Source organism: Nicotiana tabacum, chromosome 12 (assembly GCF_000715075.1).
Source record: "Nicotiana tabacum cultivar K326 chromosome 12, ASM71507v2, whole genome shotgun sequence".
Lineage (NCBI taxonomy): Eukaryota > Viridiplantae > Streptophyta > Magnoliopsida > Solanales > Solanaceae > Nicotiana > Nicotiana tabacum.
This window is the reverse complement of record NC_134091.1, coordinates 14,939,696-14,952,633: the sequence shown is the minus strand read 5'-3', so window position 1 is coordinate 14,952,633 and position 12,938 is coordinate 14,939,696. Positions and strand designations below refer to the sequence as shown.

At 37.0% G+C, this 12,938-nt stretch overlaps 1 pseudogene; it reads left to right on the top strand.

Annotated features, from left to right (window-relative positions):
* Positions 1 to 2,167: 2,167 nt before the first annotated feature.
* LOC107817508 (serpin-ZX-like) lies at positions 2,168 to 4,106 on the top strand (annotated as a pseudogene).
* The last annotated feature ends 8,832 nt before the right edge of the window (positions 4,107 to 12,938 follow it).

The window sequence follows — 12,938 nt, the reverse complement described above, 5'->3', positions numbered from 1 at the left end:
TGTTTGTGTATCTAAAGTATATCTTGTATACATTATGAAATATACATCTCTCTCTCTTTCTCTCACACACAAATATAATCTCGTTATATGTGTATATTTCTTTTTCTTGAGTTGAGTTTTTAAGTAAGTTTTTCTCTTTTGAAAAATATTTTATTTTTTTGAATTTCCCAGCTTTTTGAACTTTTGACTGAATTATTTTGTTTGTGTAATTGAAAACTTATTTGACTAAAATAGTTTTATACTTTACACTGCTTTGGACTGAAGATATATTTTTTATTACTATAAATGAGATTTCTAAGATAAAAAATCACTTGAAATACTTGACATGGGTTTAGAATGCGACTACTGAATTCTTATTTTACTGGCTAGCTATTATAATTAGTTTTTGGCTTCAGTAGCATAATAGATTTGTGGGCTAGAACTTGTTAAAAGTTTCAGCCGAGTGGCTGAAAGTGAAATTGCCTCAAAAGGTTACAATTAGAGTTATCAATATGGGTCGGGTCGGGTTAGCCGAGCCCAGTCTGCGTGGACTTTAGCAATTGACGGGCTGGGCTGGGCTAACCCACCATTTTGATGGGCCTTATAATGGTCAGTCCACCCTTGCCCTATGTGGGCCGCGAATCCCCACGGACAGGCCCATCATTTTTTAAAATATATTTATATTTTTTCTTTAAGTTTTAAGAACTTATGAAAAAATTTCACAAAACTTAATAACTTTTCATATTGTTCCAATATATCACAATAAAGACTAAAAAAGTAAAAGACAAGACTACATTTCATTCACTAAAAGTCAAAACTCAAAACAAACTATTCAAAGAACGTCCATGACGCTTATGGGATATCTAACACATCATCTTCATCAAACACATTTGAATCTGCTTGTGACAAGATTGTCGTAACATCTTCACTTTTATCTACATCTACAATTCATATGCAATATTAATTAGTTAAATATTAAGAATAATAAAATTCACATAAAAAAATTACCAGTTTGAGTTTGGGAAAAGCCATACAATCAATTTCGAGTAGTAACAAGTGTTTGGACATTTTCATGATGGATGCAACTTCTGTACTTTTTCAGAACACGCCCACCAATAATAAATATTGATTCCGATGCTACAGCGTAATAGGAATACTAAGTACATCACGCACCATCATTGAAAGTTCGGGATATTTTCTACAATGGTCCTTCTAATACATCTCTTGAAACTTCTCAAGATCAAGCTTTGGTTCCTCAAAGTAAAGATCCATTTTCTGACATTCCATCTCTAGAGGCAGTATATATTTTAAATAAATATTTTTATTAGGCCCACGGGCCGGGCCGGGCCGGCCTCAGTCAAGCCTCATAGGCCACGAGTTTACTCGGGCCGGGCTTAAAAGACTCGTTTTTAAAATGGGCTGCAAAAATTTTAGCCCAAACCCTGCTAAATTACGGGCTAGGCTGGGCTGGTCCAACAAGCCAAGCCCATATTGACGGCTCTAGTTACAATAAGCTACAATCGTAAATGCATTCCCTAGTAGGGGAATACAACGAGGATATAAATATGATATTATCACTTATCAGAACTATTGAAATGTGCGTTTTTGTTCTCTTTATATAGGAAATATGTACTCTAATATTTAGACAATTTTTAGAACTATATAACCCTTAAATATAAAGCATTACAAACTAAATTAAAATATGGGCAATTAAATGATGTAATGGGGAGTAGATCGTTAAATTTGTAAAGATACACAAATAGAGAAATAAAAAAATATGTTTTAAATAATTAAAGGTTAATGTGATTAGCCACAATTTTGTCAATATCTAAGGACTAAAAGCACATTTTCCCGGATTGATACATGTATTTTAACATCAATTATCACTTAATAAGTATAAGTTAATATCTTTGGTAAACAAAATTGAGGTTATTTGTTGTACATGAAGGTTTCTCCCAAAAAAAAAAAAAAACGAGAGAGAGAGAGAGAGAGCGTTTTACGGGTTTTACGCCAACAGAGTCCTAATATCTCGAGGGCTCCTAGTTTAGGTTAGCAGAATTTGCATATATATATATATATGTTATTATCCCCTTATTTCTACTTTTTCTAATTGTTGTATTTTTCTTTTCTGTTATTAATAAAAAAAACTAGCCCTAGGCGCTTGCGTAGCGGATTGCCAAAAAAAAAAAAATGGCGCAAGGAAAAGAAGAGAAGATTGATTCTTGTGCACAGGTTGCTGGTCGAATTCTTCTAAAGGAGGTAATTAAAAAAAGTGATAAATCTAAGTATATTAACATATTGTTATCTCCACTATCTTTCCACGCCGTACTGAGCATGACAGCCGCCGGAGCAACGGGATATACATTAAATCAGATGCTTCAGTTTCTTGGTATTAGCAATATCGATGATTTGAATTCCAATTTCCAACTTCTTATATATGGCTGCTGTTTTTGAGAGCAACAGTGAGAGGGATAATAATTGTCCAGATTTGAGCTTCGTTAGCGGAATATGGGTGTCTCATACACATGAATTGAAAGACTCTTTCAAAGAATTAGTCAATACTATCTATAAAACTGAGGCTAAAGTTGTTGATTTTCAACGTAAGGTACGAGCTCTATTTACACTTTTGAAACTATTTTCTTTTATTTTGTCTGGTTTCCCATTACGTATATATATTTTTTGATTTTTGTTCACAGAAATCACTATTGATATACTTTTGTTATTCTTGATACTCGTTGATGTTTTGTGAAATCTGCTACTTCATATTGATTTTAGTTGGTTGTTTTAAGTTCCAATACACGTATGATGTTATTGTTGTTTAAGCTTGAAAATTTGAGGAATCAAAGCATTAGGCCGTTTTTGCTCCTAAGAGATTTGCTATGCATGAAATAGTTGTTGTTATAGTACATGGTTTATTTTTATAATGTTGCACCTCAATATTTCATATGTACTTGCGTCCTCCAACCACTAGTACAAGTATCGAGTATTTCTCCCAGCCAAAATTTAGATATATAAGAATAGATATTGATAGCAAGACCATACACTTCAGTAATGCCAATGTCACCCTTTATCCTGATCTGTAATCTATTTCCTACATATATACAAATTTGAGTTTAGTTTATCTATGAACTTGTGATTAGTGAATAGTAAATAAGCTCAATGCTTATTTTTATGCAGGAAGAGGTGGTAGAAGAAGCTAACTTATGGGCTAGCGTTGCATCAAAAGGCCTCATCACAGAAGTTCTCAAGACCAAGTACCTCAACGAATTTACAACTGTCCTTTTTGCAAATGCTTTGTATTTTAAAGGTACATGGAAAGAAATATTTGACGAACATCATACCAGAAACCAAGACTTTCACCTACTCAACGGTGACAAAATTTCAGTTCCATTCATGACTGGCTGCAAAGAATATCTATATGGATCATTTGAAGGTGTTCAAGTTGCTAAAATTCCATATTTAATTGGAAAAGACAATAAAGAGTTTTCTATGTATATTTTTCTTCCAAAAGAAAAAGATGGATTGCCTAACTTATTGACAAAAAGTGAATTCTAGTCCAAAATTCTTTACCAAAAAATACAGGCTTCGGAAGGAAGAACTTGATGCATTCTACATTCCAAAGTTCAAATTCTCATACACTGTAGTGGATGAAGTGATAGAAACAATGAAGGAAATGGGATTGACTCTACCTTTTGACATAGAATGCGAAGAGATAACTGGCATTGTGGAATCTAAAGGGCCATTTTGTATCAATAGGATATTGTAAAAAGCATTTGTGGAAGTAAATGAGAAGGGTACTGAGGCAGCAGCTGCTACTTACGAGTCAGATGATGACATGGGATTTTCATTGTATGATATGCCACCATCTCGTCCAAGGTTTGTACCTGATCATCCTTTCTTGTTCATTATAAGGGAAGATGTTTCAAGATTGGTGCTTTTTGTTGGAGTTGTGCTAAATCCTTTGAGTGAATCAAATGATTAATTGAGGATGTAAGAGGTTTCAAGATTGGTGCTTTTCAGTACTAGTTGTTGTTTTGTTCATCGACTCTTTGTTTAAGAAATGTGAGGGTTTTTGTTTTCACCTTATATAATGCTTGTGACTACTATCTATTCATCTTGTTTTTCATTTGGTGTGCTTAATAAATTCTGCACTGTTTCACACTATCTCTGTCCTTTTTCTTTTATCTTTTTTTTTGGTTCCCACTTGGTCCTTGATGTATATCCACATTGGGATCCGGCTAAATCTAATTCGTGCAGTGAAATTCCACATTGGGGGTAAAATATTCCCCAACAAAAGCGATTCTATATCCACATTGGGGTTTAAAGCGTTCCCTAACAAAGGCGACTCCATATCCACACTAAGGGGTAAAACGTTCCCTAACAAAGACAGCTCCATATAAAAAAAAAATTATATCATTTTTATTTACGGAAAACATAACACTCCCTCTCTGTTAAAAGCTCTTCGTACTCTAATATAGTCGTTACTATCTAAATAGTAACTTAATTGCGCATCTCCAACACGCGCCGCCCTATGGCGCCATCAGATGAAGATCCACCGGCGCGTTCTGATAAAAAAATCGAAGTCACATCTACAACGAACACAATCATGGAAGGAATTTCAGCAAAAAACACATATGCTTCTGCAATTGCAACCGCAACTCCTGTCCAAACTCCAAACCACCAACACCCGTCATGCCACAAAATCAGTCATAGCACGCCATACCACTCATAATGGTATACCGGCTGTGATTTTTAAAGCCTTCGATTACTATGGAATTATGGCTGATGAATGTAGACTAATGATAGTTGGCAAATTCTTGAAACCGACGCCCCAAATTGAGAGAATTGGGTCTACATTCAGAGAGTTATTTCTGGTGAAGGGTTCAGCCAAAATTGGGGTTTATGACAACTTCAATGTATTTCTGGACTTTACTAATAAAGATGATTTCAACACTGTGTGGTACAGAAGGGTTGTGGAAGTAGACGGAATGCAGATGTGGTTACAAAAATGAACACCGGACTTCAAGCCCGACGAAGATATTCCTATTGTGTCGATATGGGTTTTGCTTCCAGGTCTCCCTTTTAATATGCACACATGGCATTATGCTAAACAAATATGTAGTAAAATTGGTACTCCTCTTGCTATGGATGTTGGACTAATGGTCGAACTAGGCCCAAGCATGGCCAAAATTCGAGTTGAAATAGATCTCCTTAAGCCTTTACTTGATTGTGTATATGTTGGCTCACAGGATGAGGACTCACCTCTGAAAGGCTTCGTACAGAAAATTGAATATGAAAGTGTTCCTAAATATTGTGAATATTGTAGGAAGCTTGGACACAATATTATGAACTGTAGGGTGTTGGAAAGAAAAAGGGCCATGGAAGCAAAAGAGCTGGAAAAAGACACTAAAGGTAGTGAATTGGCAGAAGCAGGAGAGTGTAGTAGTAGTATACAAAAAGGAGACAATGAAGGAAATGGAGATCATAGGAAAAGTATTGAAGTTAACACTTTGACTGATAATAAAGGAAAAGGCAAGGAAGGCTATCACAAGCAAGACCAAAGAGACAATAGAACTACGAAAACACGAAAAAGACACTTTAAAGAAATAGAACAGACTATGTTGATAAGATCCAAGATAATGAATAAAAAGAAGAAAAAGAAGAAGATGCCTAAGAAAAAGAAAAAGATACACATCTCAATAAAAAGGAAAAAAAGATCAATGCAACTACACAAGCACTGCAAAATGGGATTGAAGTGAGTGACCAAAATGAAAGTAAGGATACAAAGGAGGAAGGTATTGTAGTTCGTCAACCAGAAGAAGCAGAGACTAACTCAACAAAAGAAAAAGATGAAACTCAACAAGACAATCATCAGCAAATTAATGACAGTGATGAGAAGATGGAGAATACGCTACAATCCTCTACTAACAAGGAAGATACTACAAACAAGAGACATTACCGACTCAATGATATTGATATGTCCACCAGTTTATCTTCGAACATTAAAAATCAAGAACCTATTCAGTTGGTGATCGATCTTAGGGGTGAAAAATCAGTTGAACACCCTCCCAAACCTCCGGATGAAAATATTGAAAAAAATAGACCCTCAATGCCAAGATATTGGTTCATCAAAACCTAGAATTGAAATACCTAATTGAGATAAAAATATTACAAAGCTCCAGCAAGAAAAAGACATGGTCAATGAGGAACAAGCAAAGGACAAGAGGGGCAGAAGTAGGCAGAGAAAAATTTACAAGAAGAACAAAGAAAGAACTTCATCCTCCTGCAAAGGAGGGAAACAAATGCAGGATACTACCACCATAACATCCCATGATTAGTGCTATTTTTTAGAATATTAGGGGGTAAGATCTAAGAAGGCTATTCACAGACTTAAGCATCATGCTAATATTAACAAAAGTGGTTTTCATTGCTATTCTCATCATGCTAATTTTAACAAAAGTGGTTTTCATTGCTATTCTTGAACCCTTTGTAAATATGAAAAAAATTGATGGTTACAGGAGATTTCTAGGTTTTAACCATTGCGTGAAAAATCTGATGTTTCTGGAAACATATAGATCATGAAGCAGTTTTGAACAACGATGAACAATAACTGAATCTTCACTTCAAGGATAATCTGAACGCAAGCACATACATCACAGCGGTATATGCCAAATGCACTTCTGCGGAAAGAAGATGTCTATGGGATAGCATTGAAAGCATGAGCAATCATATTAATGGACCATGGTGTGTTGGGGGAGACTTCAATACCATCATGGACCCTAATGAGAAATTAGGGGGAAGACCTCATAGAGCTCACATGTGTTTTGATTTCATTAGCACCATGGAAGCACACAAACTTGCTGTCACGACCCAAAATCCAACTAGTCGTGATGGCACCTAACCCAACCCGCTAGGTAAGCCAATTATTAACTATCCAATTCCAATAACAATTATTAAAGCAATTTAAGTAAAGAAAAAAATCTTAATCTTATATATTCCCCAAGAACTGGTAGTACAAATCATGAGCTTCTAATAATAGAGTATACAAGCTGGCATGAAGTAAATACATCATCTGTTTGAAAAGTAGATAAACAGAGTTTTATGAATCTAAGGCTACCATGAACAAGAGGCAGCTACAACCAAATCGCAAGTACATCTTCAGATCCAGCTCCCAACGAACACAGCGACATCAACAGTCAACATCTGCACACAAGGTGCAGAAGTGTAGTATGAGTACAACCGATCCCATATACTCAATAAGTAACAAACCTAACCTTAGGTTGAAAGTAGAGACGAGCTTGTACCAAGGTTAGATTTCAACTCCTATAACCAACAGTACTTCATAACAACATAAAGCAAGTAATACCAGAAGTAACTCAACAATAAAATGCTCAACAAAACAAGATTTTGGAAAATAATTCTACCTTTCAAGTACATCGATAAAAACCCAAATCGTTTATCGGAGTTGCCAAAAATATGAATAAGTTTGAAAACAATAATTTTTCCAAAATCCTTTCAATAATAAATAAGATGTTTCATTTTTTTCCAGATAACCAGTGTAAAACAAATGCATCACTATGCCCATCTGCCAACATGTGTGAGAAATCATGAATGATGTGATACCGTACAGCATGAGAAAAATACATCTCTATGCATGTATGTCATGTGTGCATGTCAATGCAATGTATCTCAGAGATGAACTCTCATGTACTCACACTCTTAGAGTACTCAATATCACTTTCTCACATATTCCACTCATCATACACAATCACTCGGTATTGTATATAGCCAATCCGGCATAGGGAAGATCCATCCCGAAATATACACATCAACTGATCATCAGTCACTCAGTACCGAGTAGGGCCAATCCAGCCCATGGAGAAGATCCATCTCCAGGTATATAATACTTCAGACAAGATCCATGTCCAGGGAAGATCCATCCCTCAATAATATCAACCACGCTCACTAGGGGTGTACAGACTCCGGAGGGGCTCCTTCAGCCCAAGCGCTATAAACCGCACAAACAACTTACGTGCTGCACGGACAACTCACGTGCTATATAAAGCCTATAAGGCATGCTGCAGGCGGGCAGCCCCGTTCCATATAATAATAATAATAATAATAATAATAATAATAATAATAATAATAATAATAATAATAATAATAATAATAATAATAATAATAATAATAATAATAATAATAATAATAATAATAATAATAATAATAATAATAATAATAATAATAATATATAAAGCCAGTACTTCATAACAACATAAAGCAAGTAATACCAGAAGTAACTCAACAATAAAATGCTCAACAAAACAAGATTTTTGAAAATAATTCTACCTTTCAAGTATATCAATGAAAACCCAAATCGTTTACCGGAGTTGCCAAAAATATGAATAAGTTTGAAAACAATAATTTTTCCAAAATCCTTTCAATAATAAATAAGATGTTTTATTTTTTTTCCAGATAACCAGTGTAAAACAAATGCATCACTCTGCCCATCTGCCAACATGTGTGAGAAATCATGAATGATGTGATACCATACAATATAAAAAAAATACATCTCTATGCATGTATGTCATGTGTGCATGTCAATGCAATGTATCTCAGAGATGAACTCTCATGTACTCACACTCTCAGAGTACTCAATCTCACTTTCTCACACATTCCACTCATCATGCACAATCACTCGGTATTGTATATAGCCAATCCGACACAGGGAAGATCCATCCCGAAATATACACATCAACTGATCATCAGTCACTCAGTACCGAGTAGGGCCAATCCAGCCCGTGGGAAAGATCCATCTCCAGGTATATAATACTTCGGACAAGATCCATGTCCAGGGAAGATCCATCCCTCAATAATATCAACCACGCTCACTAGGGGTGTACAGACTCTGGAGGGGCTCCTTTAGCCCAAGCGCTAAAAACCGCACAAACAACTTACGTGCTGCACGGACAACTCACGTGCTATATAAAGCCTATAAGGCATGCTGCAGGCGGGCAGCCCCGTTCCATATAATAATAATAATAATATATAAAGCCAGCATGGCCTGCTGTGGCGTGCAGCCCGATCCCAAAAATATCTTCACAGTCAGGCCCTCGGCCTCCCTCAGGCATCAATCTCTCCAGTCAGTCTCTCAGGCTCACAATGTCATGAAAATAGCCCAAAAATGATGATATGATGTATCAATAAATAACAACAGAGACTGAGATATGATATGCAATGAAATGAATATGACTGAGTATGAATTTTCAATTTAAAATAAATAATTCACAGCAATATGACCTCTGTGGGTCCCAATAATACTGGCACATACCCTCAACATAATTTTTAATATGGTTCTCAGCTAAATTTCTTCAACATATAAAACTGCATAGAAAATGCCAAGATTATTTGACCGTAAAATTCCACGGAACCAATTACGTCACGATTTCTATGGTGCACGCCCACACGCCCGTCACCTAGCATGTGCGTCACCTCCAAACAATTCACATAATGCGTATATTCAGGGTCCATACACTTAGCTCAAAGATTAAAAGAGTTACTTACCTTGAATAAGACGAATCCAATGTCGAGCAAGCTAAACAATGCTCCAGAAAATCTATTATGCGCGTATCAACTTCCAAACGGCTCGAATCTAGCCACAATTAATTTGATTCAGTCCACACAATTATAGGAATTAATTCCATAACAAAATCCTAATATTTTCTCACAAAATCCGAAATTACACTCCAAAAATTGCCTGTGAGGCCCACGTCTCGGAATCCGACTAAACTCACAAAATCCGACAACTCATCTAATTACAAGTTCAACCATACTAATTTCACTCAATTCCGACTCCAAATCGATGTTCAAAACTCAAAAATTCGTATTATGAACTTTAGGCCAACACCCCTAATTTTCTCTTTAAATTCATCAACCAATTGCTAAAAATGAAGATCGATTCATGGAATATAATCACAAGGGAGTCAAGAACACTTACCCCAAGTTGTGTGAAAAAATTTCTCTCCAAAGTCACCCACACCGAGCTTCAAAATCCGAAAATTGTGAAAACTCACGAACCCTCGAACTTAAAGGATTCTGCCCGGCACTTTCGTAGATGCGGACAAGAGGTCGCACCTGCGACCCTCGCTTTTGCGGAAGAAGGCGCACATTTGCGAAGCTGGCCGCTTCTGCGATGGCCATGGTCGCACATGCGACCCTCGCTTCTGCACCTGGATGTCCGCTTCTGCGATGCCTCCCCCGCCAGCACTCCCTCGCTTTTGTGACTTCATTGTCGCTTCTGCGCCCATCGCACTTGCGAGTCCATTTCCGCAGGTGCGAAAACACCAGAACCAGCATACCTCCAGCAATTCTTCAACTTCGAACCTTGGTCCTTTAACCACCCGAAATCAACCCGAGGTCCCCGGGACCTCAACCAAACATACCAACAAGTCTTATATCCCAATACGAACTTAGTTGAACTCTCAAATTACCTCAAACAACTTCAAAAATACGAGCTACACATGGATTCAAGCCTAATAAACTTCGAAATTTCCAAATTCTACAAACTACGCCAAAACCTATCAAATCACGTCCGATTGACCTCAAATTTTGCACATAAGCCACATTTGACATAACGAAGCTATTCAAATTTCTATAATCGGATTTCGACCCCGATATCAAAAAGTCAAACCCCCGGTCAAACTTCCTAAAAATTCAGTTTTCATCATTTCAAGCCTAATTCCACTTCGGACCTCCAAATAATTTTCCGGACACGCTCCTAAGTCTAAAATTACCATATAGAGCTACTGGAATCATCAAAATTCAAATTCGAGTTCGTTTACACATAGATCAATATCCGGTCGACTTTTCCAACTTAAGCTTTCCATTTAAGAGACTAAGTGTCTCATTTCACTCTAAATTCTCTCCGGACCCGAACTAACTAACTCGATAAGTCATACAATTACTATAAAGCACCAACGGAGCAGTAAATAGGGGAACGAGGCTGTAATACTCAAAATGACTAACCGGGTCGTTACATTCTCCCCCACTTAAACATATGTTCGTCCTCGAACATGCCAAGAGTTATTTCCAAGCCATCCAATCACTATTCCATATTACCACACACATACCCGTGGGTGATACTACGTCACCCTATTCCATATAGGCCTGACAACACAATACAACTGAAATTCCTTAATTTAACCTTAGCCCAAAAAAAAACCTTGGAATTTAATTCCCAACCTTTAGAATTTCTTTTCAAGACACGAATCTTACATTTACACACTGTATGAGTCTAAACAAGCTGCATCGAGCTATAACTATAACCACATATATAATCATCTAACATATTACACAACTCGCATGCTCGTAGCACCATCCCTGATCACAGTAACTACTCCAAAACCAACCAAGTACTAGTATTAAACCCCATATCGAACCAAACCTCATCCCAAAACGTTCATACACTGTTGATAAATAAAGAAACATGCAGAATCTCTTAACCCCTTATCAGTTCAACAAGTCATAGAGCTCTCTCGCCCCAACCAGAACCATAATCCCTTTCTTAGACGACTTTCAATGTCATCTTCCCAAATATACTGTAATCAAACCTGACAGTACCCATTATGGGTCCAATGACCTTATATTATTAAACACAACTATCCCACATACATGGCACACCAATATAACTCAGAGCCACAACCTATGCCATCTGTGCACCAATACGCAACAATTTAAATATACTCAGTCATAGAAAATGACTCAAATGAGAGAACTGCCCTGCAAGATTAACAAGTACCGCCACAACGAAATACTGAAAAATCCATCACACACCGTAGAACCATCACACGATTCTAACACAAGGTTCATACCTTAATATAACTCCGCTGTAATGCGTGACCCTATCCAAACACAAGTCCATATTATATACCCTGAGCCATCCTGCTCAAAAATCAATAACCCCGGAGTGGTAAATGACACAATGCCACACAAAACCTGAAAGAACATAACCAATACGCAATCAATCATGCAATACCCAAATACTCATCTTGCTCAAATTCTGCCATAAGCCCCCCATCTCCCCCCCCCAAATAAAACCGCACCATGTGTGCATAACTAATGAATCACAACTCCTCGTAGCATAAAAGGGTAACTCACAGATCATTTCAGAACACGAATAAGCTCAATAACAACCGAATGGCACATCCCCCAATAATAGCATTATGGAGCCAACCAATCCGACTCGGTGTAGAATACACATCCTAATTGGGCCTACCAATGGACCCCCAAATCAACTCTGGTCACCCACAAATAGATAAATAACCCTTCGAAAATCTACCACGACTGAGTCATAATACATACTATTATCTGGCTAGCTTCTGCCACGACTTCACAGTCCGCAACCATGAAACAATCTGCTCCTGACAACTCCTAGTCTCCAAATTCATAGAATACACAAATCACCATTTCGGATTCCATCTCCACAGCCTGAATGTCTAACACATCTCTCATACACGATCTTCCCACGAGGAATACTCACCCATTCTTTCGTGTCGCATAACAACATCTTAAAATCAACAGTCGATCAACCAGGAGAGTGCCGCAAACCTATGACATATCCATAATTCAAAACATAGTGCGCCTTCTGAAATGTACACTCTACTCACGCAATACCAAATAATTATAGCATTCATCTAAACATCGAAAACCGTTCATGCCATCTAAGAATTTATGACCTCCCCTTCAAAAATAAATTGTGACCTTGCACACGCAAATCTTAATCCCACATAACACACCACATCTATCATGCCATCATATGAAACATACGAGAACCCCATAATCATTTTGGAGTCACAAGTAGAATATATATTCGATCAGCCAGAAGCCTTCTATTTGATCCCATCCAGTAGAAAATCACAATACTCAACATATTACCTCACACCGGTAGAAAATATCCATCTCAA